General features: G+C 37.5%; 1 pseudogene; it reads right to left on the bottom strand.

The window, feature by feature from the left end:
- Window positions 1–14,709, bottom strand: part of LOC133099924 (small ribosomal subunit protein uS17-like) — a 153,940-nt pseudogene extending 139,231 nt beyond the window's left edge.
- Between the last annotated feature and the right edge of the window lie 11,934 nt (window positions 14,710–26,643).

Here is a 26,643-nt window from a genome sequence, read left to right on the forward strand (position 1 = left end):
GAAGAGATTATAGTTGAAAACCTCCCTAATATGGGAAAGGAAATAATCAAGTCCAGGAAGCACAGAGAGTCCCACACAGGATAAATCCAAGGAGAAACATACCAAGACACATTAATCAAACTATCAAAAATTAAGTACAAAGAACAAATAGTAAAAGTAACACGGGAAAAGCAACAAATAACATACAAGGGAATCCCGAGTAGGTTAACAGCTGAATTTTAGCAGAAACTCTGCAAGCCAGAAGGGAGTGGCAAGACATACTGAAAGTGATGAAAGGGAAAAACCTACAACCAAGACTACTCTACCCAGCAAGGATCTCATTCAGATTCGATGGAGAAATTAAAACCTTTACAGACAAGAAAAAGCTAAGAGAATTCAGCACCACCAAACCAGCTTTACAACAAATGCTAAAGGAACTTCTCTAGGCAAGAAAAACAAGAGAAGGAAAAGACCTACAATTACAAACCCAAAACAATTAAGAAAACTGTAATAGGAACATACATATCAATAATTACCTTAAATGTAAATGGATTAAATGCTCCAACCAAAAGACACAGAGTGGCTGAATAGACACAAAACAAGACCTGTATATATGCTATCTACAAGAGACCCACTTCAGACCTAGGGACACATATAGACTGAAAGTGAGGGGATGGAAAAAGATATTCCATGCAAATGGAAATCAAAAGAAAGCTGAAGTAACAATTCTCATATCAGACAAAATAGACTTTAAAATAAAGACTACTACAAGAGACAAAGAAGGCCACTAGGTAATGATCAAGGGATCAATCCAAGAAGAAGATATAAAAATTGTAAATATTTATGAACGCAACATAGGAGCACCTCAATACATAAGGCAAATGCTAACAGGAATAATAGGGGAAATCGACAGAAACACAATCATAGTAGGGGATTTTAACACCCCAGCTTCACCAGTGGACAGATCATCCAAAATGAAAATAAATAAGGAAACACAAGTTTAAAATGACACATTAAACAAGATGGACTTAATTGATATTTATAGGACATCCCATCCAAAAACAACAGAATACACTTTCTTCTCAAGTGCTCATGGAACATTCTCCAGGATAGATCATATCTTGGGTCACAAACCAAGCCTGGGTAAATTTAAGAAAATTGAGATCATATCAAGCATCTTTTCTGAGCATAACGTTATGAGACTAGATATCAATTACAGGAAAAAAACTAAAAAATACAGACACATGGAGGCTAAACAATGTGCTACTAAATAACCAAGAGATCACAGAGGAAATCAAAAACTACCTATAAACAAATGACAATGAAAACACGACGGCCGAAAACCTATGGGATGCAGCAAAAGCAGTTCTAAGAGGAAAGTTTAGAGCAACACAATCCTACCTCAAGAAACAAGAAAAATCTCAACTAAACAACCAAACCTTACACGTAAAGCTATTAGAGAAAGAAGAACAAAAAAACCCCAAAGTTAGAACAGGAAAAGAAATTATAAAGATAATATCAGAAATAAATTAAAAAGATATGAAGGAAGCAATAGCAAACATGAATAAAACTAAAACCTGGTTCTTTGAGAAGATAAACTGAATTGATAAACCATTAGACAGACTCATCAAGAAAAAAAGGGAGAAGACTGAAATCAACAGAATTAGAAATAAAAAAGGAGAAGTAACAACTGACACTGTGCAAATACAAAGGTTCATGAGAGATTACTACAAACCACTATATGCAAATAAAATGGACAACCTGGAAGAAATGGACAAATTCTTAGAAAAGCACAACCTTCTGAGACTGAACCAGGAAGAAATAGAAAATATAAACAGACCAATCACAAGCACTGAAATTGAAACTGTGATTAAAAATCTTCCAACAAACAAAAGCCCAGGACAAGACTGTTTCACAGGTGAATACTATCAAACGTTTAGAGAAGAGCTAACACCCACCCTGCTCAAACTCTTCCAAAATATAGCAGAGGGAGGAACACTCCCAAACTCATTCTACGAGGCCACCATCACTCTAATACCAAAACCAGACAAAGATGTCACAAAGAAAGAAAACTACAGGCCAATATCACTGATGAACATAGATGCAAATATCCTGAACAAAATACTAGCAAACAGAATCCAACAGCACATTAAAAGGATTATACACCATGATCAAGTGGGTTTATCCCAGGAATGCAAGGATTCTTCAATATATGCAAATCAATCAACGTGACACACCATATTAAAAATTTGAAGAATAAAAACCATATGATAATCTCAATAGATGCAGAAAAAGCTTTTGACAAAATTCAACACCCATTTATGATAAAACTTCTCCAGAAAGTAGGCATAGAGGGAAGCTGCCTCAACATAATAAAGGCCATATATGACAAACCCACAGCAAACATCATTCTCAATGGTGAAAAACTGAAACCATTTCCTCTAAGATCAAGAACAAGACAAGGTTGCCGACTCTCGCCACTATTATTCAACATTGTTTTGGACATTCTAGACACAGCAATCAGAGAAGGAAAAGAAATAAAAGGAATCCAAATTGGAAAAGAAGAAGTAAAACTGTCACTGTTTGCAGATGACATGATACTATACATACAGTATCCTAAAGATGTTACCAACAAACTACTACAGCTAATCAATGAATCTGATAAAGTAGCCAGATACAAAATTAATACACAGAAATCTCTTGCATTCCTATACCCTAAAGATGAAAAATCTGAAAGAGAAATTAAGGAAACACTCCCATTTACCATTGCAAAAAAGAATAAAATACCTAGGAATAAACTAACCTAAGGAGACAAAAGACCTGTATGCAGAAAACTATAAGACACTGATGAAAGAAATTAAACATGATACAAACAGATGGCGAGATATACCGTGTTCTTGAATTGGAAGAATCAACAATGTGAAAATGACTATACTACCCAAAGCAATCTACAGATTCAATGTAATCCTTATCAAACTACAAATGGCATTTTTCACAGAACTAGAACAAGAAATTTCACAATTTGTATGGTAACACAAAAGACACCAAATAGCTAAAGCAAGCTTGAGAAAGAAAAATGGAGCTGGAGGAACCAGACTTCCTGACTTCAGACTACACTACTAAGCTACAATAATCAAGACAGTATGGTACTGGCACAAAACCAGACATATAGATCAATGGAAGAGGATAGAAAACCCAGAGATAAACCCTTGCACATATGGTCAGCTTATCTTTGATAAAGGAGGCAAGAATAGACAATGGAGAAAATATAGCCTCTTTATTAACTGGTGCTGGGAAAACTGGACAGCTCCATGTAAAAGAATGAAATTAGAACACTCCCTAACACCATACACAAAAATAAACTCAAAATGGATTAAATACCTAAATGTAAGGCCAGATACTATAAAACTCTTACAGGAAAACATAGGCAGAACAGTCTATGACATAAATCACAGCAAGAACCTTGGAACCCACCTCCTAGAGAAACGGAAATAAAAACAAAAATAAAAAAATGGGAACTAATGAAACTTAAAAGCTTTTGCACAGCAGGAAACCATAAACAAGACAAAAAGACAACCTTCAGAATGGGAGAAAAATATTTGCAAATGAAGCAAGAGACAAAGGATTAATCTCCAAAATATACAAGCATCTCATGCAGTTCAACATCCAAAAAACAAACAAACCAATCCAAAAATGGGCAGAAGACCTAAATAGACATTTCTCCAAAGAAGATATACAGATTCCCAACAAACATATGAAAGGATGCTCAGCATCACTAATCATTAGAGAAATGCAAATCAAAACCACAATGAGGTATCACCTCACACCGGTCAGAATGGCCATCATCAATAAAATCTACAAACAATAAATGCTGGAGAGGGTGTGGAGAAAAGGGAACCCTCTTGCACTGTTGGTGGTAATGTAAATTGATACAGCCACTATGGAGAACAGTATGGAGGTTCCTTAAAAAACTAAAAATAGAACTACCATACAACCCAGCAATCCCAGTACTGGTCATATACCCTGAGAAAATCATAATTCAAAAGAGTCATGTACCACAATATTCATTGCAGCACTATTTACAATAGCCAGGACATGGAAGCAACCTAAGTGTCCATTGACAGATGAATGGATAAAGAATATGTGACACATATATACAATGGAATATTACTCAGCCCTACAAAGAAACGAAATTGAGTTATTTGTAGTGACGTGGATGGACTTAGAGTCTGTCATACAGAGTAAAGTAAGCCAGAAAGAGAAAAACAAAAACTGTATGCTAACACATATATATGGAATCTAAAAAAAAAAAATGGTTCTGAAGAACCTAGTGTCAGGACAGGAATAAATATGCAGACGTAGAGAATGGACTTGAGGACATGGGGAGGGGGAAGGGTTAGCTGAGACGAAGTGAGAGAGTAGCATTTATATATATACACTGCCAAATGTAAAATAGATTAGTGGGAAGCTGCTGTATATCACAGGGAGATCAGCTCAGTGCTTTGTGACCACCTAGAGGGGTGGGATAGGGAGGGTGGGAGGGAGATGCAAGAGGGAGGGGATATGGGGATATACGTATACATATAGCTGATTCACTTTGTTATACAGCAGAAACTAACACAACATTGTAAAGCAATTACACTCCAATAAAGATGTCAAAAAATAAATAAATAAATAAATAAATAAATAAATAAATACATAAATAAATAAAAAGTCAGAAAGATGGTTTTTGGATGAAGCCTAATGAAGGAGGCTCTCAAAAGTGATAAGTGGAAGTCTTTAGAAAGCAATGAAACATGATTATAGGATGGGCCAAAAGATAGTAAATGATATATTTTATCTAACAATCTCTTTATAATTGTTTTTATTGGGCATTGCCAAACATACCCGTCTCCCCTAATTTTCAGCAGAGCATATATTCTGGAGTCTATATCCATGGAAATCAAGTAAAGAGATGATTTTTCCTATCTCTGGTAACATGGCATACAAGAGGGACCCTGTTCATTGGATCGTGATCTAGTCTATTTACTGAACTAAAATAATGAATGTTGTGGCTTGTACATGGGAGGAACCTTTAAAAACAGGAAACATTGCTTCCTCCAGAAGCTCGTTCTCCCTATGCCCTACTGCTGGTTCTAATAGGTGATTACACTGTAAATTATATAATGACTTTTTCTCTTAATAAATTTTATTTAAAATCTCTCTCTCTATATATATATACATGTTCAGAATTTGAATTCTGAACTCACAGATATCCCCAATTAAAAATCATTACAGAGTTTTTCAAAATATCTGTTGTTTGCATGCTCTTTCCCATCATTCTTAAAAATATTAAGCATGTAATTACTCTGTTCTACAATATGAACACTACAGTCTCAAGTTGTAATATCAACTTACTTTTTTTTTCATATCTACAATTGGTTGACTATTTTTTCTTTTTAAATTAAATTAAATTTATTTATTTTTTATACAGCAGGTTCTTATTGGTTATTGATTTTATACATATTAGTGTATATATGTCAATCCTAATCTCCCAGTTCATCCCACAACCACCACCCCCTAGCTTTCCCCGCTTGGTGTCCATATGTTTGTTCTCTACATCTGTGTCTCTATTTCTGCCCTGCAAACTGGTTCATCTGTACCATTTTTCTACATTCCACATATATGCATTAATATACAATATTTGTTTTTCTCTTTCTGACTTACTTCACTCTGTATGACAGTCTCTAGGTCCATCCACGTCTCTACAAATGACCCAATTTCGTTCCTTTTTATGGCTGAGTAATATTCCATTGTATATATGTACCACATCTTCTTTATCCATTCGTCTGTCGATGGGCATTTAGGTTGCTTCCATGACCTGGCTATTTTAAATAGTGCTGCAATGAATATTGGGGTGCATGTGAGTTTTTGAATTATGGTTTTCTCTGGGTATACACTCAGTAGTGGGATTGCTGGGTCATAGGGTAATTCTATTTTTAGTTTTTTAAGGAACCTCTATACTGTTCTCCATAGAGGCTGTATCAATTTACATTCCCACCAACAGTGCAAGAGGGTTCCATTTTCTCCACACCCTCTCCAGTATTTGTTGTTTGTAGATTTTCTGATGATGCCCATTCTAACTGGTGTGAGGTGATACCTCATTGTAGTTTTGATTTGCATTTCTCTAATAATTAGTGATGTTGAGCAGCTTTTTATATGCCTCTTGACCATCTGTATGTCTTCTTTAGAGAAATGTCTATTTAGGTCTTCTGCCAATTTTTTGATTGGGTTTTTGTTTTTTTAATACTGAGCAGCATGAGCTGTTTATATATTTTGGCGATTAATCCTTTGTCCATTGATTTGTTTGCAAATATTTTCTCCCATTCTGAGGGTTGTCTTTTCATCTCATTTATAGTATCCTTTGCTGTGCAAAAGCTTTTAAGTTTCATTAGGTCCCATTTGTTTATTTTTGTTTTTATTTCCATTACTCAAGGAGGTGAGTCAAAAAGGATCTTGCTGTGGTTTATGTCAAAGAGTGTTCTGTCCATGTTTTCCTCTGAGAGTTTTATAGTGTCTGGCCTTACATTTAGGTCTTTAATTCATTTTGAGTTTATTTTTTGTGTATGGTTTTAGAGAATGTTCTACTTTCATTCTTTTACATGTATTTGTCCAGTTTCCCCAGCACCACTATTGAAGAGACTGTCTTTTCTCCATTGTATATCCTTGTCTCCTTTTTCATAGATTAGTTGACCATAGGTGTGTGGGTTTATCTCCAGGCTTTCTATCCTGTTCCTTTGATCTATGTTTCTGTTTTAGTGCCAGTACAATATTGTCTTGATTACTGTAACTTTGTAATATAGTCTGAAGTCAGGGAGTCTGATTCCTCCAGCTCCGTTTTTTACCCTCAAGATTGCTTTGGCTATTCGGAGTGTTTTGTGTCTCCAGACCAATTTTAAGATTTTTTGTTCTAATTCTGTAAAAAATGCCATTGATAATTTGGTAGGGATTGCACTGAATCTGTAGATTGCTTTTGATAGTTTAGTCATTTTCACAATACTGATACTTCGAATCCAAGAACATGGTAAATCTCTCCATCTGATTGTATCATCTTTAATTTCTTTCATCAGTGTCTTATAGTTCTCCGAGTACAGGTCTTTTACCTGCTTAGGTAGGTTTATTCCTAGGTATTTTATTCTTTTTTTTGCAATAGTCAGTGAGATTGTTTCCTCACTTTCTCTTTCTGATCTTTCATTGTTAGTGTATAGGAATGCAAGAGATTTCTGTGCATTAATTTTGTATCCTGCAACTTTACCAAATTCATTGATTAGCTCTAGTAGTTTTCTGGTGGCATCTTTAGGATTATATATAGTATCACGTCATCTGCAAACAGTGACAGTTTTACTTCTTCTTTTCCAATTTGTATTCCTTTTATTTTTTTCTTCTTCTCTGATTGCCATGGCTAGGACTTCCAAAACTATGTTGAATAATAGTGGTGAGAGCGGACATCCTTGTCTTGTTCCTGATCTTAGAGGAAATGCTTTCAGTTTTTCACCATTGAAAATGATGTTTGCTGTGGGTTTGCCTTATATGGCCTTTATTATGTTGAGGTAGGTTCCCTCAATGCCCACTTTCTGGATAGTTTTTCTTATAAATGGGTGTTGAATTTTGTCAAAAGCTTTTTCTGCATCTACTGAGATGATCTTATGGTTTTTATTCTTCATTTTGTTAATATGGTGTATCACATTGATTGATTTGTGTATATTGAAGAGTCCTTGCATCCCTGGTAAATCCCACTTGATCATGGTGTATGATCCTTTTAATGTATTATTGGATTCTGTTTTCTATTTTTTGGTTGAGGATTTTTGCATCTGTATTCATCATTGATATTGGTCTGTAATTTTCTTTTTTTGTTCTATCTTTGTCTGGTTTTGGTATCAGGGTGATGGTGGCCTCATAGAATGAGTTTGGGGGTGTTCCTTCCACTGCAGATTTTTGGAAGAGTTTGAGAAGGATGGGTGTTAGCTCTTCTCTAAATGTTTGATAGAATTCACCTGTGAAGCCATCTGGTCCTGGACTTTTGTTTGTTGGAAGATTTTTCATCACAGTTTCAATTTCATTACTTTTGATTGGTCTGTTCATATTTTCTATTTCTTCTTGGTTCAGTCTTGGAAGGTTATACCTTTCTAAGAATTTGTCCATTTCTTCCAGGTTGTCCATTTTATTGGCATAGAGTTGCTTGTAGTAGTCTCTTAGGATGCTTTGTATTTCTGCGGTGTCCGTTGTAACTTCTCCTTTTTTATTTCGAATTTTATTGATATGAGTCCTCTTCCTCTTTTTATTGATGAGTCTGGCTAAAGGTTTATGAATTTTGTTTATCTTCTCAAAGAACCAGACTTTAGTTTTATTGATCTTTGCTACTGTTTTCTTTGTTTCTATTTCATTTATTTCTGCTCGGAGCTTTATGATTTCTTTCCTTCTACTAACTTTGGGTTTTGTTTGTTCTTCTTTCTCTAGTTCCTTTAGGTGTAAGGTTAGATTATTTGAGATTTTTCTTGTTTCTTGAGGTAGGATTGTATTGCTCTACACTTCCCTCTTAGAACTGCTTTTGCTGCATCCCGTATGTTTTGGGTTGTCGTGTTTTCATTGCCATTTGTCTCTAGGTATTTTTTGCTTTCCTCTTTGACTTCTTCAGTGATCTCTTGATTATTTAGTAGCGTGTTGTTTAGCCCTCATGTGTTTGTGTTTTTTATGTTTTTTTCCCTGTAATTTATTTCTAATGTCATAGCGTTGTTGTCAGAAAAGATGCTTCATACGATTTCAATTTTCTTAAATTCACCGCAGCTTGATTTGTGACCGAAGATATGATCTATCCTGGAAAATGTTCCATGTGCACTTGAGAAGAAAGTGTAATCTGATATTTTCAGATGGAGTGTCCTATAAACACCAATTAAATCTATCTGGTCTATTGTGTCATTTAAAGTTTCTGTTTCCTTACTAATTTTCTGTCTGGATGATCTGTCCAGTGGTGTAAGTGAGGTGTTAATTTCCCCCACTATTATTGTGTCACTGTCGATTTCCTCTTTTATAGCTGTTAGCTGTTGCCTCATGTATTGAGGTGCTCCTTTGTTACTTGCATATATATTTATAATTGTTATATCTTCTTCTTGTATTGATCCCTTGATCACTATGTAGTGTCCTTCCTTGTCTCCTGTAACATTCTTTATTTTAACGTCTATTTTATCAGATATTAGTATTCCTACTCCAGTTTTCTTTTGATTTCCATTTGCATGGAATATCTTTTTCCATCCCTTCACTTTCAGTCTGTATGTGTCCCTATGTCTGAAGTGGGTCTCTTGTAGGCAGCATATATATGCGTTTTGTTTTTGTAACCATTCACTGAGCCTGTGTCTTTTGGTTGGAGCATTTAATCCATTCACATTTAAGGTAATTATCGATATGTATGTTTCTATTACCGTTTTCTTAATTGTTTTAAGTTTGTTTTTGTAGGTTCCTTTCTTTTCTTGTGTTTCCCACTTAGGGAAGTTCCTTTAGTATTTGTTGTAAAGGTGGTTTGGTGGTGGTGAATTCTCTTAGCTTTTGCTTGTCTATAAAGCTTTTGATTTCTCCATTGAATCTGAATGAGATCCTTGACATTGAGAGTAATCTTGGTTTTAGGTTCTTCCCTTTCATCACTTTAAATATATCATGCCACTCCCTTCTGGCTTGTAGAGTTTCTTCAGAGAAATCAGCTGTTAACCTTATGGGAATTCCTTTGTATGTTATTTGTTATTTTCCCCTTGTTTTCAATAATTTTTCTTTGTCTTTAATTTTTGTCAATTTGATTACTATGTGTCTTGGTGTGGTTCTCCTTGGGTTTATCCTGCCTGGGACTCTCTGTGCTTCCTGGACTTGGGTGGCTATTTCTTTTCCCATGTTTGGGAAGTTTTCAACTATAATCTCTTCAAATATTTTCTCGGGTCCTTTCTCTCTCTCTTCTCCTCCTGGGACCCCTATAATGTGAATGTTGGTGTATTTAATGTTGTCCCAGAGGTGTCTTTGGCTGTCTTCATTTCTTTTCATTCTTTTTCTCTATTCTGTTACGTGGCAGTGCATTCCACCATTCTGTCTTCCAGGTCACTTACCATTCTTGTGCCTCAGTTATTCTGCTATTGAATCCTTCTAGTGTATTTTTCATTTCAGTTATTGTATTGTTCATGTCTGTTTGTTTTTTTAATTCTTCTAGGTCTTTGTTAAACATTTCTTGCATCTTCTCAGTCTTTGCCTCCATTCTTTTTCCATGGTCCTGGATCATCTTCACTATCATTATTCTGAATTCTTTTTCTGGAAGGTTGTCTATCTCCGCTTCATTTAGTTGTTTTTCTAGGGTTTCATCTTGTTCCTTCATCTGGTACATAGTCCTCTGCCTTTTCATTTTGTCTGTCTTTCTGTGAATGTGGTTTTCATTCCACAGGCTGCAGGATTGTAGTTCTTCTTGCTTCTGCTGTCTGCCCTCTGGTGGATGAGGCTATCTAAGAGGCTTGTGCAAGCTTCCTGATGGGAGGGATGGTGGTGGGTATAGCTGGGTGTTGCTTTGTTGGGCAGAGTTCAGTAAAACTTTAATCTGCTTGTGTGCTGATGGGTGGGGCTGAATTCCCTCCCTGTTGGTTGTTTGGCCTTAGGCGCCCAGCCCTGGAGCCTACAGGCCCTTTGGTGAGGCTAATGTCGGACTCTGGGAGGGCTCACTCCAAGGAGTACTTCCCAGAACTTCTGCTGCCAGTGCCCTTGTCCTCACAGTGAGCCACAGCCACTCCCCACCTCTGCAAGAGACCCTCCAACACTAGCAGGTAGGTCTGGTTCAGTCTCCTATGGTGTCACTCTCCTTCTCTCTGCGTCCTGATGCACATACAATCTTGTGTGTGCCCTCTGTTTCCCCCAGACCTGTCAGAGTTGTGCAATCAAATTCTGCTAGCCTTCAAAGTCTGATTCTCTGAGAATTCCTCCTCCCTTTGCCAGACCCCAAGGTTGGGAAGCCTGACGTGGGGCTCAGAACCTTCACTCCAGTGGGTGGACTTCTGTGGTATAAGTGTTCTTCAGTTTGTGACTCACCCACCCAGCGGTTATAGGACTTGATTTTATTGTGATTGCGCCCCGCCTACCATCTCATTGCGGCACGTCTCCTTTGTCTTTGGATGTTAGGTATCTTTTTTGGTGAGTTCCAGGGTCTTCCTGTCAATGATTGTTCAGCAGTTAATTGTGATTCCGATGCTCTTGCAAGAGAGAGTGAGCACACATCCTTCTACTCCGCCATCTTCAACTATTCTCCCAAACTTACTATTAACAATAATTCCTAAGTGATATCTAATTTTGTTCTCCTTTTTTTCCCTTTAAATATATCTTTTTAGGGATAGAGTATTGTGTTCCACAGTTTATTGAAATAATTACTGCCTTTAATGTGTTTATGTTGTCAATTTAAAATGCAGTTATGTTTATATGTTGATATCTGAATTCAATTTTAAGGTTTATTGTATTTCCAAATTTATTTTTTGATTATGTGGAATGTGTATCAAAGGTCAATATAATTGTAAAATTCAGAGAATTCTAGTCATTATATCTTTTCTTTTCATTTTATTCACACTCATCCTCAGTATGTAGCCATTTTCATTTATTACTTTATTATCTAGTACATCAAATTGGCAGATAATTATTTTTTATATTTATTTCCTCTTTTTTATACAAAAGTTTGCATACTATGTACACTGTTCTGAACCTTTCTTTATTTCCTTTTTCACTTTAAAATATGGACTGTCTCCATATACTTCATGGAGATCTTCTTTATTCTTTTTGATTGTTTCGTGGTATTGCCTTTTGAGGGTACCATAGGTTATTCAATGAGCAGACCAGCCTTGCTAATGGCATTTTTTTCTTACAATCACTGCTGAAACGAATGTCTTGTGCCTATCTTGTTTCCTACTTATTTGGGTGTATATTCGGGTAGCATCATCAGTAGAAGTCCCCAGGAACCCTGAGATAAAGATTAGCATGCAGAAAGTTTAATAGGGACTATTCTTAGTATGAATATCTGGAGGGAAAAGAAAAAGAAAGCAGGATTGAATGCAGGGAGAAGTCAGGCTGCAATGCAGTATCAATTAAGGCCTCAGACAACCCTACAGGGAGCTCTGAACCTAGGGTAGTCCTTCAGGGTTGTCACAAGTTAGGGTGAGGGGTCCAGCTTTATACCACTAAGACCATCAGTAATTGGAAATGGGATACCCTGCAAAAGGGGGTTAGTCAACCTTCCTAACCTGATAACTGAAAGTTGTCAGCCCACAACCTGATCAGTAGTTGGGTAACTATATCAGTCCTAAAAGAGATCCATGCAGCACGACACAGACTCCATCAAAGCTGATCCCTGATGACATTTGAATTCACTTACATCATATCACTTCAAGGCTCTGGGTGGGCCTCTTCTGCTGGAAGAAACTCACAAGTGGGGGATTAGAAGGATGAATTGCAGCCCCTGCTGCTATAACTGGGTCTTGAAGCTACAACTGATTATCATTACCTTCATCCAATACTATCCATTCTAGATTCCCTTCACTGTCAGCTAGCATCACTGTGGGTCTTCGTGGTTCACCATGTGGAATGAACAAGACCCTCATCCCTGAGAAGTCTGTACTTCTGCTTCCCATGTCATTTGAAAGCACTGACCACTAAACTTATCCATGTATCATCAAAATTGGACAAGGGAGAACTAAGAGATATCCAAGTGGATAATTTGGGTACCTAACATATTTCTTCCTGCTCCCATTGTGTGACAGCAGCCCTACCTCCTCCTCATGATCCAGGTCAATTACCCCTACCAAGATTGTGAATTTTATTCCTCTCTGTTGATCCCTTGGCAGGAGGAGCCCACAATGCGGTCTTAGCTCAAAGTTAAATGGATCTCTTGCTGATTGCCTGGGGGAAGCATTTCCCTCTCTGGAGACCATAACTTCTAATCTAGAAGAGCACAGAATTAAGGGGATTTGAGTGACCACAAATTCCCCAAGTAGAACACTGGAAATAATGAAAAGTGCAGTCCTTCTTGCCCATATTTATTATTTCTCAGATGAATATTTTCTATCCATTGGAGACAGCATCATATGATGGATGTTGATATAAGGTACATGTGATGTCCTAGAGCAGAGGTCCCCAACCCCTGGGCCGCAGACCAGTACCAGTTGCGCAGCAGGAAGTAAGCAGCGGACAAGCCATCGAAGCTTCATTTGCCGCTCCCCTTCGCTCCCCTTTGCTTGCATTACTGCCTGAACTGTTCCCCTCTCCCTCCCCGTCTGTGGGAAAATTGTCTTCCACAAAATCGGTCCCTGGTGCCAAAAAGGTTGGGGACCGCTGTCTTAGAGGATGACACCCCATCTTCACAGCATATTGTCTCCAAGTTGGTGCCTTAGCTGTGCCTTTAACAACTCAGTATATTGCTGTATTAGGCCAACAGCTTCTGGGTGGTGTGGTATATGAGAGGACAAGTGGATTCTATAGACATATATAAACTTTCACACTGCCTTTGCCATAAAGTGGGTCTCTTGATCCTCTATGACATTACGTTGTTGATACGTAAAATATTCTGTAAGACCTTAGACAGCAGTTCTGGCAAACAAATGGACTGACTCCAGTCATTGCAAAAATGCAGTCTGACTGACACCTAAACCCATGCTCTTAGATAGATACCATTCTATGTTTATTCCCTCACGATTCAGATAAAAGCAGAGGGCCTAAGATTATACCCAAGCAAAGGAGATAAAGTTGAAACCTTGAGAAATATACAGCAAAACAAGGAGCTCACTTTAATTTTAAACACAAAGATAGAGATGGGAAGACAGTAGTTTTCATCCCATTCCCATATACACCTATGAATAAACACAGGTAATATTTACTGAGAGCTTACTCTGTGCCAGTCATTGTTCTAAGTACTTGGTTTTAATTAACTATTTGAAACTTCTCAACAAATGTATGGCTGTCCCATTTTAGTGCTGAGCACACTGAGGCACAGAGAGATGAACACACTCCTTTCTTTCGTTAGTAAGAGATGAATCCTGCGTTCTAAACTGTGTGGTCTGGCTTCAGGGTTTTGACACTTAAATGCTACACTATATCACTTCTAAAAACAGGAAAGAGGGAAAGAAAGACCCAGGGTGCCATTTTTTTGTTTGTTTGTTTGTTTTTTGACCGGGAAAATAAATCATTTTGTTTGGGGCAGTGGGCAGTGGTCCAGTCTTAGAACTTCTGGAACGCTTCTTGGTGCCATCATCCTTGTTGACCTTGAGCATGTTGAAGTGCACCATCTTGCTCAGGGGCCGGCACTCGCCCAGTGTGACACTGTCGCTGATTCGGACATCCCTGAATCAGTGGGAAAGGTGCACGGACATGTTTTTGTGGCGCTTCTAGAAGCGGTTGTACTTTCGGATGTAGTGGAGGTAGTCTCGGTGGATGACAACGGTCCTCTGCATCTTCATCTTGGTCACCACGCCAGACAGGATCCACCCTCGGATGGAGACATTACCAGTAAAAGGGCATTTCTTGTCAATGTAGGTGCCCTCCATGGCCTCCTTTGGCGTCTTGAAGCCCAGACCAATGTTCTTGTAGTATAAAGGGAGCTTCTCCTTGCCAGTTTCTCCAAGCAGGACCCTCTTCTTATTTTGAAAGATGGTCAGTTGCTTTTGGTAGGCACGCTCAGTCTGAATGTCTGCCATCTTCCCAGCTGCCTGAAAAAAAACCAGGGTGCCTTTTTTTTTACAAACTTCCCTAACCATTCAATATCCTTACTACTCACCAGTCAGTCATATAAACCTCCAGTACCAGCCTATAAGGGAGAAGAAGAAGAAAGGGTGTGTTTCTAGTAAAGTGACAAGGATATCATACTTGGATTTGAGCATTGTGTCAGCCAGTTCTGGCTGGGAGACCACAGAAACTCTTAGCCCTTTGGGCTTCAGTTTCCTCTGAAGTAGGATTAGATGCTTTCTCAGGTTCTTGGCTATTTCATAACCAAGACATAATTCTCATACTGGATTATGTTGAACTACCTGGAATTTGGGAGAATGGGTTCACTTTTCCACATAAATGGAACCTCAGCTGCTTACATGAGAATGTCTTTACCATCACAGCTTATCTGGAGAAAACATCAAGGTGAATCTTTTAACCTTGAGCTCTAACAGTACTTGTTTGAGTGAAAGGTACAACCTTATCCTAGAAGCTAAAACCTGGTGACAAAGGGGCAATCAGCTTGAATCACAGTGAAAGGACGTTCCTCATTTCAAAGCTGAACCAAAGTGCTATGCTCTGTGACAAGCAGGTGAACTCTCAGAGGCCCTGAAAAATTGGTGAATCCATCAGCATGGGGAATTGGCTATCTTGATTGCGAATCAATGACTCATTCTGGCACCTCCTTGACAGCTGCTGATTTGTTTCCTTAAGACAGCTCTTTAATTAGAGAAAGATATGTAGGTATGAGGTGCATGATTTCACATGAAGAGAGCAAACAGAATGAAATCTAGGTTAAGAGAGCTCCGCCAATACGCTGAAGCAAACAAGCCATCTCTGCAAAAATAACCACCTCTCTCTTTCTTCTTTCACAACACAGACACTTTGTTATTGGTAAGATTATCTAAAGTTAAGTCCCATCCTTTCAACAAGCATTCCACTCCTCAAACTGATGCACCACATATGTCTATTGTCTATTAAAATATCACACACACACATAGCCAAGGAGAAGTCAAAAAAGAAGGTAGCATATGTATTCATTTAATCAGTTATTCTACAGAAAAAGAGTTGTTAGTACTTCTCTATATATCATGTTATGCATTGGAAACACAGACATGAAAGAAGACAGATTTCCTTCCAATGAGAGAGGTTATAATCTAGCAGAGGAAATAGAAAATCACATCCACAATTACAATAGCAAGTGAAAAATATACTGATCCTTGCAAACATAGGTTGCTCTTCGAGCACCAGAGGGACATCTTAATGCCTTGGGGCAATCAGAGAAAGCTTCTTGGAGGTGGTGTCATAAGTTGAGCTTTAAATGGTAGAGAGATTTTAGTTGAAGGAACCAAAGTTCATTTTCAGGCAGAGAAAGAAGCTTATGAGAAGGTATAAAGGTCTACAAAGAAGGGTTTGCATGAAGTGGGAAGTCAGACAGTACAAAATTTCAGTTTCCCAAGTTTAACATTTTATTGTTCAATTTTTTGAAATGGGCTTTATCAATGTAAAAACAAACCAGTAAATATATAAGCGATAGTTTAAAACAAACAAGCAAACTTGCTCTCAGGTCAAACATACATTTACCATGGTGACTACTTTCCTTTTTGAACATTTAATCCTCCATCTCAGGACAAGAAGATACAAGGCACAACTAAGAAATGTGTGTGAAGGAGACTTTCATGGGAAAACAATAAGAAGAGGGAAACACAGAGTGTACAGTTAACAAATATTTATGTGATAGTTGTACATTATACACAGTGAGAAAAACACACACTAATGAAATAAAGTAGCCTGATTAAATTAATTACAATACATTCATACTATTTAATAAGATATAGCTTTTTTAAAAAGTGTAATTTGTATATATTCTCATGGGAGAAGATTGATTTGAGTGAATAAAGCAGTTTATGAAAATTTATGTATACTAGGATAACATTTTTGTTAAACAAAACAACTATAACACTCTGTTTGTATGTATTTGAGTGGGTTTAGAATATGTGTGTAAAAACATAACAACTGGGGACTTCCCTGGTGGTCCAGTGGTAAAGAATCTGCCTTCCAATGCAGGGGGCATGGGTTCAATCCCTAGTGGGGGAACTAAGATCCCATATGCCGCGGGGCAGCTAAGCCCACGCACCACAACTATTGAGCTCACGTGCCCTGGAGCCTGCACTCCACAACTAGAGAAGAGAAAACCCACATGCCACAACTAGAGAGAAGCCTGAGCACCGCAACAAAGAGACTGCGCGCCGTAATGAAAGACCCCGTGTTCCTCAAGGAAGATTCTGTGTGCTGCAACTAAGACCCGACACAGCCAAAAAAAATTAGGAAAATAAACAAATAAATATTTAAAAAAATAAAATAACAATTGATTGTTAACTGTTATTGTTGCTGATGGAGAAATGGGGGGATGGAAAAGATTGTAGGAACCATACTATTTAAAAAATGTTATATGAATCTTTTTACAAAATCCTTTTTTGAAATGTTTAAGTATAAAAATTATTATTTTGTTATTGGGGGCTTCCCTGGTGGCGCAGTGGTTGGGAGTCTGCCTGCCAATGCAGGGGACATGGGTTCGAGCCCTGGTCTGGGAAGATCCCACATGCTGCGGAGCAACTAGGCCCGTGAGCCATAATTGCTGAGCCTGCGCGTCTGGAGCCTGTGCTCCACAACAAGAGAGGCCGCGATAGTGAGAGGCCCGCGCACCGCGATGAAGAGTGGTCCCCACTTGCCGCAACTAGAGAAAGCCCTCGCACAGAAACGAAGACCCAACACAGCCATAAATAAATAAATAAATTAATTAAATTAAAAAAAAATTATTTTGTTATATTATATATACTTTATATAACGTAACATAGGTTCATGTGTATTTGTTTTAAATAAATTTATAGGTGGACATATGTTATCTATTCATCTATTTATTTTTTAAGTCTTTTAATTTCCCAGCTGCTTCCAACATATTTTACATGGACGTCCCTTGGCTTTATTTTTCCCTTGGCCCATGTGATGACTTTTATGGCCACCATATCTCATCCATTCTCTGGCCAGTTTTATGTGACATGCTAAGCACAAGGGTCAACACTTTTATAACAACTGACCACAGTCAACCATGCCCCTGAATCCATCAGTATCCATCCACCTTGTCAGACGGGCCCAGTTAATTCAATGCAGCTATCAGTTCAACACAGTCTGCTCACTTCACTTCTTGTCCACAGGAATTTGCAACATTTTATACTATAGGAAAGAAAAGATTGACTCTGAATCCTTGTTTGACCATAGCCATGTCTCGGATAAGGCACTTTCCTTCTCTACACCGTGTTATCCATAGGGGTAAGCAAAAGAGACAACATATGTTGAGTTACTTTGAGAAAATTAAAAATTATTTAATATTAAATTAATTATTTTATCATTTAAATGATACAGGGAACTTTTAGAAGGCAAGTTTATGACTAATGACCCTGGGAATCTCCGGCATTCATTTTTTCAACCAGTATTTATTAAGTATTAACTGTGTTCCAAGCACTGATTGAGACACTGGGGGAAATAGTATAAAACCATAAATAAATCTGTACCCAACTGGAGCTTAACTCATAGTGGAAGGAGACACACCACAAGCCAAATAAATAGAGATATTAAAAGAGCAAAACAATGTGCATTTTAGGGTTAACAAAATATAATTCTACATATTTTAAATATCTCTGAAATCAGGATGAATTTTACAGTCAAGGACATGTCATAGTTTAATTTTTTTTTCTTTTCTTCTAGCACATATACGATGTTGCTTCTCATAACGTTGATGTCTAAGAGTTGATAATACATAGTGTAGTATGGGGGTAAAAAGCATGAAAGAGTTACCATTCTGGAAAAGATAAATTTAAATAAGGTGAGAGCTCCCTAGAAACGTTATATTTGAGCAACAACCAGAAGGTGAAAGACCTGGCCATGCATATATATGGAGAAGATCATTGTAGGTAGATGGAGAAGCAAATGCAAAGGCCCTGAGGCAGTTGTGGCCTGTGTATTTGAGGAGCAGCAAGAAGATAAGTATGGCTGGAGCAGAGGGAGGGAGTAGAAACAGTATTGGCTGAGGTTCCAGAGCTGTAGCCTGGGGCCATATTCTGTGAAAACTTACATATTACAGTAGGAACTTTGGCTAGTCTTCTAAGTCAAATGGACTCTGTGGAAGGATGGAGATCAAGGGAATGGCATGGTTGTAGAAGAGGTTGGATTCTGATATGTTTTGAAGGTAGAATTTTCAGGAGTGGAGGGAAGAATGAGATACGGTTGATGGTGGGAGTTGGCCAAGGATGATGCCAAAGGTTTTGGTATGAGCCAGTATACCACCCCTACAGATAGACTTCATTTCCCAAAGGTATTCATTCCTGAAAGACTACTTCCTGAGCTTAGAGATGATGGTGAAGAGTTGCTTTGGTAAAAGGTTTTGTCAGTACTATATGGTGTTTCCTTACTTGAAGACAGAGATCCAAGGAGTTGTTAGACTTAAGTAGGAAATGGACATCTTACAGGGTGTTTGAACTTCTGAGGGTTTGAACTTCAAGCAAAAAATCTGCATGGACCTGTCCACAGGTGTCCTGAAATACTGGTCTCAATCATTCTCACAAACCCTTGGAGAAGAAAGTTCTGCCACGGTTCGCCTGAATCCCTCCTCAGGGTCTTCTGAATGGTAATTATTCATAAAGAATTTAACCAAAACTTGATTAACTCAGTCTTTCCAAACATTTGGATTTTTTAAAAATTATTACGCTATTAGGAGACATACCTAATCACAAGACACTAAGACACCAGATACATACTTTTTAAAATTGTGCTAATGTTACCCTTTATTAAGAGTCAACTCTTCATCCGGCAGTTTTCTTTAAAGGCATCATCTATAATTCTCACAACCCTTCAAGATAGATGTTATCATACCCATTTTACAGATGGGGAGACACAAAACATGCAAAAGATACATGAGGACAACCATGGCATAATATATTCGACTCTTCAGAGCTATTTCAACAAGCTATTTCCACATTGGTGTCTATGATCCTTATGGACCTTGACAGCGGTTCTGACACCATGGTATAGTTTCCTGCGTTATCAGGGGGAAAATCCAATCTTATCTAAGGTTTTTTATATGCTTGGCATTGCACTAGAGTATTTCATAGCAATTTCAGCCAACTATGCTTACCAAAGCAAGGAATAGGCCCTTGCATTTTAGAAAGAGTGGGAACAATTATACTTTTTAAGAGGGAAGGGTGGGGTTGATCGATCGTCCAATAAATTTATTATCTAAAAATCCTAATACAAGGACAGACACGTTAGTCAAAATTACACAGTATAGCAGAGAACAAGAGCTCTGGAGTGGATAGATCCAGATTCAGACTCTAAATCACATCTCGTATTTACTATACACAAAGGATTCAACTCCCTGACCCCTTGTTTTCATCTGTTAATAAGAGAGAAGGCTGTCTGCTTTCAGTGAATACCAAGTGTAACATATGTAATAAACACTAACCTGGTCTATAAAAGGTAGCTAATATTATTAAGGCAGTGTGGTATAATGGTAAAAGCTATGTGTCTTTGTCCATTCTGGCTGCTATAACAGAATGCCATAGAATGGGTGGTTTATAAACAGCAAACATTTGTCACAGTTCTGGAGGCTAAGTCCCAGGTCTAGGTGCCAGCCGATTCAGGGTCTGATGAGGACCCTCTTCCTGGTTTATAGACAGCCCTCTTTTCATTGTGTCTTCACATGGCAGAAGGAGCAAGGGAACGCTCTGGGGTCTCTTTTATATGGGCACCAATCCAGAGCCCTCAGGACGTTATCACCTCCCAAAGGTACCACCTCCAAATACTTTCACACGTGGGTGTTGGTTTCAATGTATGAATTTTGAGGGGACACAAATCTTCAGTCCAGGCAAAATAATGGCACCCCCAAAGATGTCCACATCCTAATCTCTGGAACCTGTGAATATATTATGTTATATGAAAAAAGGGGAACTAAGGTTGAAGATGGAATTAATGTTCTAATGAGCTGTCTTTAGATAGCAGACTATCCTAAATTATATGTGTGAACCTAATATAATCACGAGGATCCTTAAAAGCGGAAGAGACTAAGAAGAGAAAACCAGAGAGATGGCAATATAAGAAGAACTCAGCTTGACATGGTTGTTGCTGGCTGGGAAGGAGGGAGAGGACCAGGAGCCAGGGAAAGCAAATGGCTTCTAGAAGCTGGAAAGAGAATGGATTACCTATTAGAGCCTTGAGAAGAAGTTTCAGCCTTGATAAACCGTAACGCCTTAATCTTAGCCCAGTGAGACTCAGAGTGAGACTCATTTTGGATTTCTGACTTCCAGAAATGTAAGATAATATATTAGTATTGTTCAACCTACTAAGTTGTTATAATTTGTTACAGTAGCAACTGGAAACCAATACAAAAACTAAGAGCCAGGAGGCTTGAGTTCCCGTTTCTGCCCTGCTGCTGACGAGTTCTAATTTATCAGCTTTCTTAACCACTCCATGTCTCATTTTCCTCTTCTGTGAAATGCAATTTATAATACTAGCTACCTCATCATCTTAGGGGACTAAAAGAGTTAATACCCAGCTTAATCATTCAGAGTAGTGTTTGGCTCATGGCAATTACTTAGTGTATATTAACTATAAGCACTTTCTTAGGGGCCAGGAATAATGGTCTCAGAGATATGGTTTCTATTCTTTTAATGTTGTAAACATGCAATATATAATTTGCAATTACATACAATATATAAATATGCAAACATTTACGTACTTACATATTGCGTGTTATTCGCAAAAGATGCAATATGTAAATGTGTAAACGTAAAATGCTGGACACGTCTACATTTCTAAACTATTTGTTGCATAAGCTTGGAGAACAGTTAATAGAGTGTAGAGCTCACATCCAAGGATGAAAATTGAGGCCGTGCTGGTAGTGAGGGGCAGAGGCAAGGAAAAAGAGTCTTCAGCTGTGATAATGAAAAGAAAGAAAGTCACGTATGTAAAGAACTCACAGCAATGGCAGATCGGCTGCCATTTTTAACCTAACATTTTATCACTTTTTCCTTTAAAGAACAACCCCGTTGCTTTCAATCATGGGTGTAGAGAACGCACATAATTATTTGGCATTTCAAAGAAATAAAATTTAAAAAGAGCCACTAAAGTTATCCATCCCTCTTTTCTAAACTCGAAACATCAAAAATAGATGTCCCTGGCATGATAACACACTGAAGTCATTCTGAAAGAAAGTTAGAATTTCCATTCCTCATTTTCCTTTCTCCCCAGTAAGGTTTTCAGCAGATGGGAATATCAATTTAGTTACTTGACATTTAGAAGGATAAATGACTTAAGAGCTTTATGATCCCCTCTCATTGAAGCATATTTGATAACATCTGCCCAACATCTTACACCCACATCAGAGCCAAGATGATTTAACAAGAAGAGAATAGCTAGAATCCAGGACCCCAGCGTTCTATCCCTGGTCCTGATATAAACATGAGCATTGGGTACATAGACCTGATGATAAATAAAGCTTTTTGTTTTGTGGTCAACTTGTGTCTTAACACCTTAGCTAAGATGTAATTATTAAGACTAACAAGACGTTAGAAATGGGATTTGTAATAATTTTTTCAGGGAGAAAATAATACTGTACATGGGGACAGGGTTTCATTCTAAACTCTAGGGGAAAGAAAATCTGTCTTACTTTAGATTGTATTAAAGGTCTTATTCTCACAGAAGAAAAGTTTCTCTACTCTCATTATTCTTTTTTAAAGACAAGTTGCCATCTTTACTAGAAATTCTAATTTTTCTTTGATGTAATAAATTACAGTACTTCATTTATGTTCTTACCTCACTAGTTATCAGTCTTAAGTCAAGAACATAAAAAAATATATAGTCTGATCTTTCCATTTTATAGTGTCCTTTTAAAGAAAAGAAGGGGAATATTGTCCCTAAAGCATTTATAAAGACTTATTGGGCAACCTCCAACAGCTAAGAGCCGTAAAACAATTAGCAACATGCATCTGAATCACTTGAACAAATAGACAGCAAGCATCTCCAGACTTGGTATTCACATCTAAGTGAAATACAAATCTTTCCTGATACCTGGTATTTGGATATTGACTAATGAATAGTTTTTATTCCCTCAATATTATCCTCTCTTGCTATTATGTGTAAGTCCATTCAGGCTCTGTATCCTGAGAAACTATGCAAACAGTCAGGACTTAAGAAATAATTGCTAAATGAACAAATGGATTAATTTATTTATTTACAGGGCTCTTCCATTCTATTGGCTTGGCTTATAAAATTAAGGATTTTTCTGGTACTGTATATTTGATCTCAGTGGAATTTAGTTTGCTAAGTCCCTCTATTACATAAATAATGATAATGAAAGATAGAATTCTGAAACTTGAAGGGATATTAAAGGTCAACTGATTCAATATCCTCATTTTCCAATTTGTAGAATGATTTTAGCATTTCAGGGGCCCTCAACAGGTCATCTAGTCAAACGTTTGACAAAACACTTCATGAAAGAAGGAAATACATTTTATGCGTTGGACTTGAATTAAATGCCAATGGTTTAGTTTAGGAAACAATTTAATGTTACATTTCATGTGCTTAAATATATGTATATTTATAAACTATGACTCTGGAGGAACCTACAGCTAGTTAATTGTCTTTACTATCTAAAGTTCTTTATCTAGATGTGTGATACATTTACATAATCTGCTCCAGAGGTTAAAATTAAGGTCAGTGGGCTATTAAAGAAATGGAAAATTTTGATTCAAGGGAAGAAAAAATAATTCTAATATTCAAACTACATGATGATAGAATGATATGCCCTTATGATATTGATTTAGCTGTGACCTGGTATATTCAATTTAATAATTAAATTTAAAATGATATATTTACTTAGGGTTTTCTTAGTCAATGTCTCTAGAATACAAACTTCAGAAGCATAGGAATTAAATGTATTCAACAATAAAGTACACTGCTTAGCAACTAGTAGATCATCAATAATTAACTAGTAAAACAACGAATTAAAACAATAACTAAAGAACAACTTGGATATTTTATTATGATAGTCATCCCTGCTGTGAGATCCAAACACAAAAAAGAAGGCAGACCGAGAGCATTAAAGGACCTGGAAGAAAGTCCAAACTGTGGCAGGAAGGAAGGCCTTGTGATGTGTTTGTAAGTCGACATGGTACAAAGACTTATGAACAAAATATACCACATCTTTTCTGTTCTAATTTAAATCTGTATCCTCTTACCCTGACAAAATATAATTTGTTATCTTTAAAAGAGATCCCTTCCACAAAGATTTATTTTTAATTAAGCATAGTTGCTGTACAATATTATGTAAGTTATAGGTGTATAATACAGTGATTCACAGTTTTTAAAGATTACACTCCATTTATAGTTATTATAAAATATTGGCTATATTCCCCGTGTTGTACAATATATCTTTGTATCTTATTTTATACCTAATAGCTTGTACATCTTACTCCCCTCCCCCTTTATTTCCCCTCCCCCTTCCCTCTCTCCTCTGGTAACCACTAGCTTGTTCTCTATAACTGTGAGTCTTCTTCTTTTTTCCAACAAAAAAATTTTAACGGCCATTTGACGTTTACCAGACAGTAAAACCACCCATTCTCTTTTCTTGTAGTAACAACGTACTGTTTGCTTTGGGTACCACTTGTATCCCACCATTGGATTCAGTTTGGAAGGCCCATCATGTATGGCACACTGTCCATCAATAACTAAGATGTGGGAAGGTGGCCCAAGCTTGGAGAATTGTCGGCTCTTTCTCTGAAACTCGTCAGCAGCAACCAAAAAACTGAAAATGTTTGGAGTAGATTCATAGCAATGATAGAAACCAAACACACTGCCCAACAATTTCTGCAACTTGGCTGCCCAGGGCTCCTCTGGTTATCAAGCTTTCCTTTATAGTAATTTCCATATCAACCAGAAATTCATTTTCTGCTTATATTAGTCATAGCCAGTTTCTGTTGCTTGCAAGCAAGAAATTTTAACTGATGCAGAGTTCAGGTGAGGACTTTAGAATTCCCATATCTAGATTTACATATTTGATCTGTCACTTACCGACTATATGATATTCAGCACATTCCTTGCTCTGCCTAAGCCCCAGTTTCGCTACCTGCAAAATGGAGATAAAAGAATTTACCAAATAAAGTTGGTATAGGAATTAAATTAAATGGTGTTTGTGCAGTATCAGGCATTTAGTAAATACCCAGTAAATGGTTGCAGGCTAATATGAGTATTTTAAAACGTAAAATGAATCTTCATAGACATATTGTAATTCAGGAATAATAAAAGATAAAATTGCTCTTTCTCCAAGAGTTTCTACTAAGGACCTTTGTAAGAAGCGTTAGTCAGGCACTGATACAATATTTCCTAGATATTAAGATCCACAGATATTTAAAAAAACATTTCCTAAACTGGGCATCTGATGGTCCATATCTTCATTTAATGAGTCAGTGTTCCTCTACCCCTTTTTCTTTTCTCTGCTCCAAGTTCTTATTAACTGGTGATGCAGCTTACAATCAATAGGGTCCTAACCCAGGAAGTAGGGTGACTAACACGATGGGTCCTGAATCACCCAGGCACAACACACAGTGCAAAGGACCGCATCCCTTCCACATTTTCTCAGCCTTTATTCTCTAACCTACACTTCGTGGAGAAAGCAGACATAGTAATCTTACTAATTACTTGTGCTGACCTCCACTTGTCTTAAATAGAAACCAAATTCTGGTTGGTGTTCCAGGAAGCTCTGTGTTCAGCCTTCTGTCGTTGTGACTGTCGTAGCTGAAGCATGTTTTCTATTGGGATAGCAGAGAGCTGTTAATTAAAGCACATGCTTACTGACCTATGGTCTTTCTTCGTGTTTATTGCTGCTACGATCATGATCTTAAAGGGAAGAAGACAAAAGGGCTCTCCTGCTTGAGCTGGCTTCTGCTCCCTATATGAGCAAAGTTAGCAATCACTGAGAGGGACTGATTTTCCTTTGGGGGGTAGAGGTGTGTGGGTGAATTTTTTCACTTGCCAAGTCACCTCAGTTTACCAACTTATTAAAAGAACTAAATACTTGCTACTGTGTAGAAGGGATAAGTCTGATTGATTAATTGTTATAAAAGGCCTGGAGATCCAGGGACAGCAAGGAGTAAAAAGACACAGTGCATTGTTTCGTTGATGTTTTTAAATTAATGTTGACTGAGGGGTATTGAGCCAGCCAAGCACACAGTGTTGTATTAATTTTCAAAGTGAGCACTTAACTGATGCATCAACATTAAATCTAAACATAATCCTATTGTGGGAAATAAAGCATGATCTCCCTCTCCTAGCCAGGTTTCTTTGATGCAGGGTTATTTGAAGCATGATGGCCTCGGTCCCATTAATGTCCAGAATTGCTCAAGTCCAGTGTTTAAATAGGGGATGCTAGAGTGCCAGCAACAGGCCTAGCAATCTTAATAATTTATTTGAGGGTTGCCAGAACTATGTGATGATTTTGAAGCATGGAGAAGGGAGACAATGAATGGATTAATTTTAAAAGTAGTGGTTTTGGAGTCACACAGAAGTGAATTCTAAACCTTGACCGTTGGGTCATTTGTACATTTGTACAAGTAACTGGATATCTTCAAATATCCATTTCCTTATCTGTAAAACTGAGATAACCTTACGAATAACCTTGGACTATTGTAAATTTTAAATGTGTATGTAAGTTAGGTACCTAACTGTTAGTTGGAATGTAATAAATACTTGTTCTTTTTCTTCCCTGTTTTAAAAACAGACTAAAAGCTCTTGGCTACCGAAAGAAATACTTTCTATAGATTACAAGGGGGGAAATGACATTGAAATAAAGGCTGTTTGGGTTCCATGCGCACAAAAGTC

The sequence above is a fragment of the Eubalaena glacialis genome, chromosome 10 (genome assembly GCF_028564815.1).
Source record: "Eubalaena glacialis isolate mEubGla1 chromosome 10, mEubGla1.1.hap2.+ XY, whole genome shotgun sequence".
Taxonomy (NCBI): Eukaryota; Metazoa; Chordata; class Mammalia; order Artiodactyla; family Balaenidae; genus Eubalaena; species Eubalaena glacialis.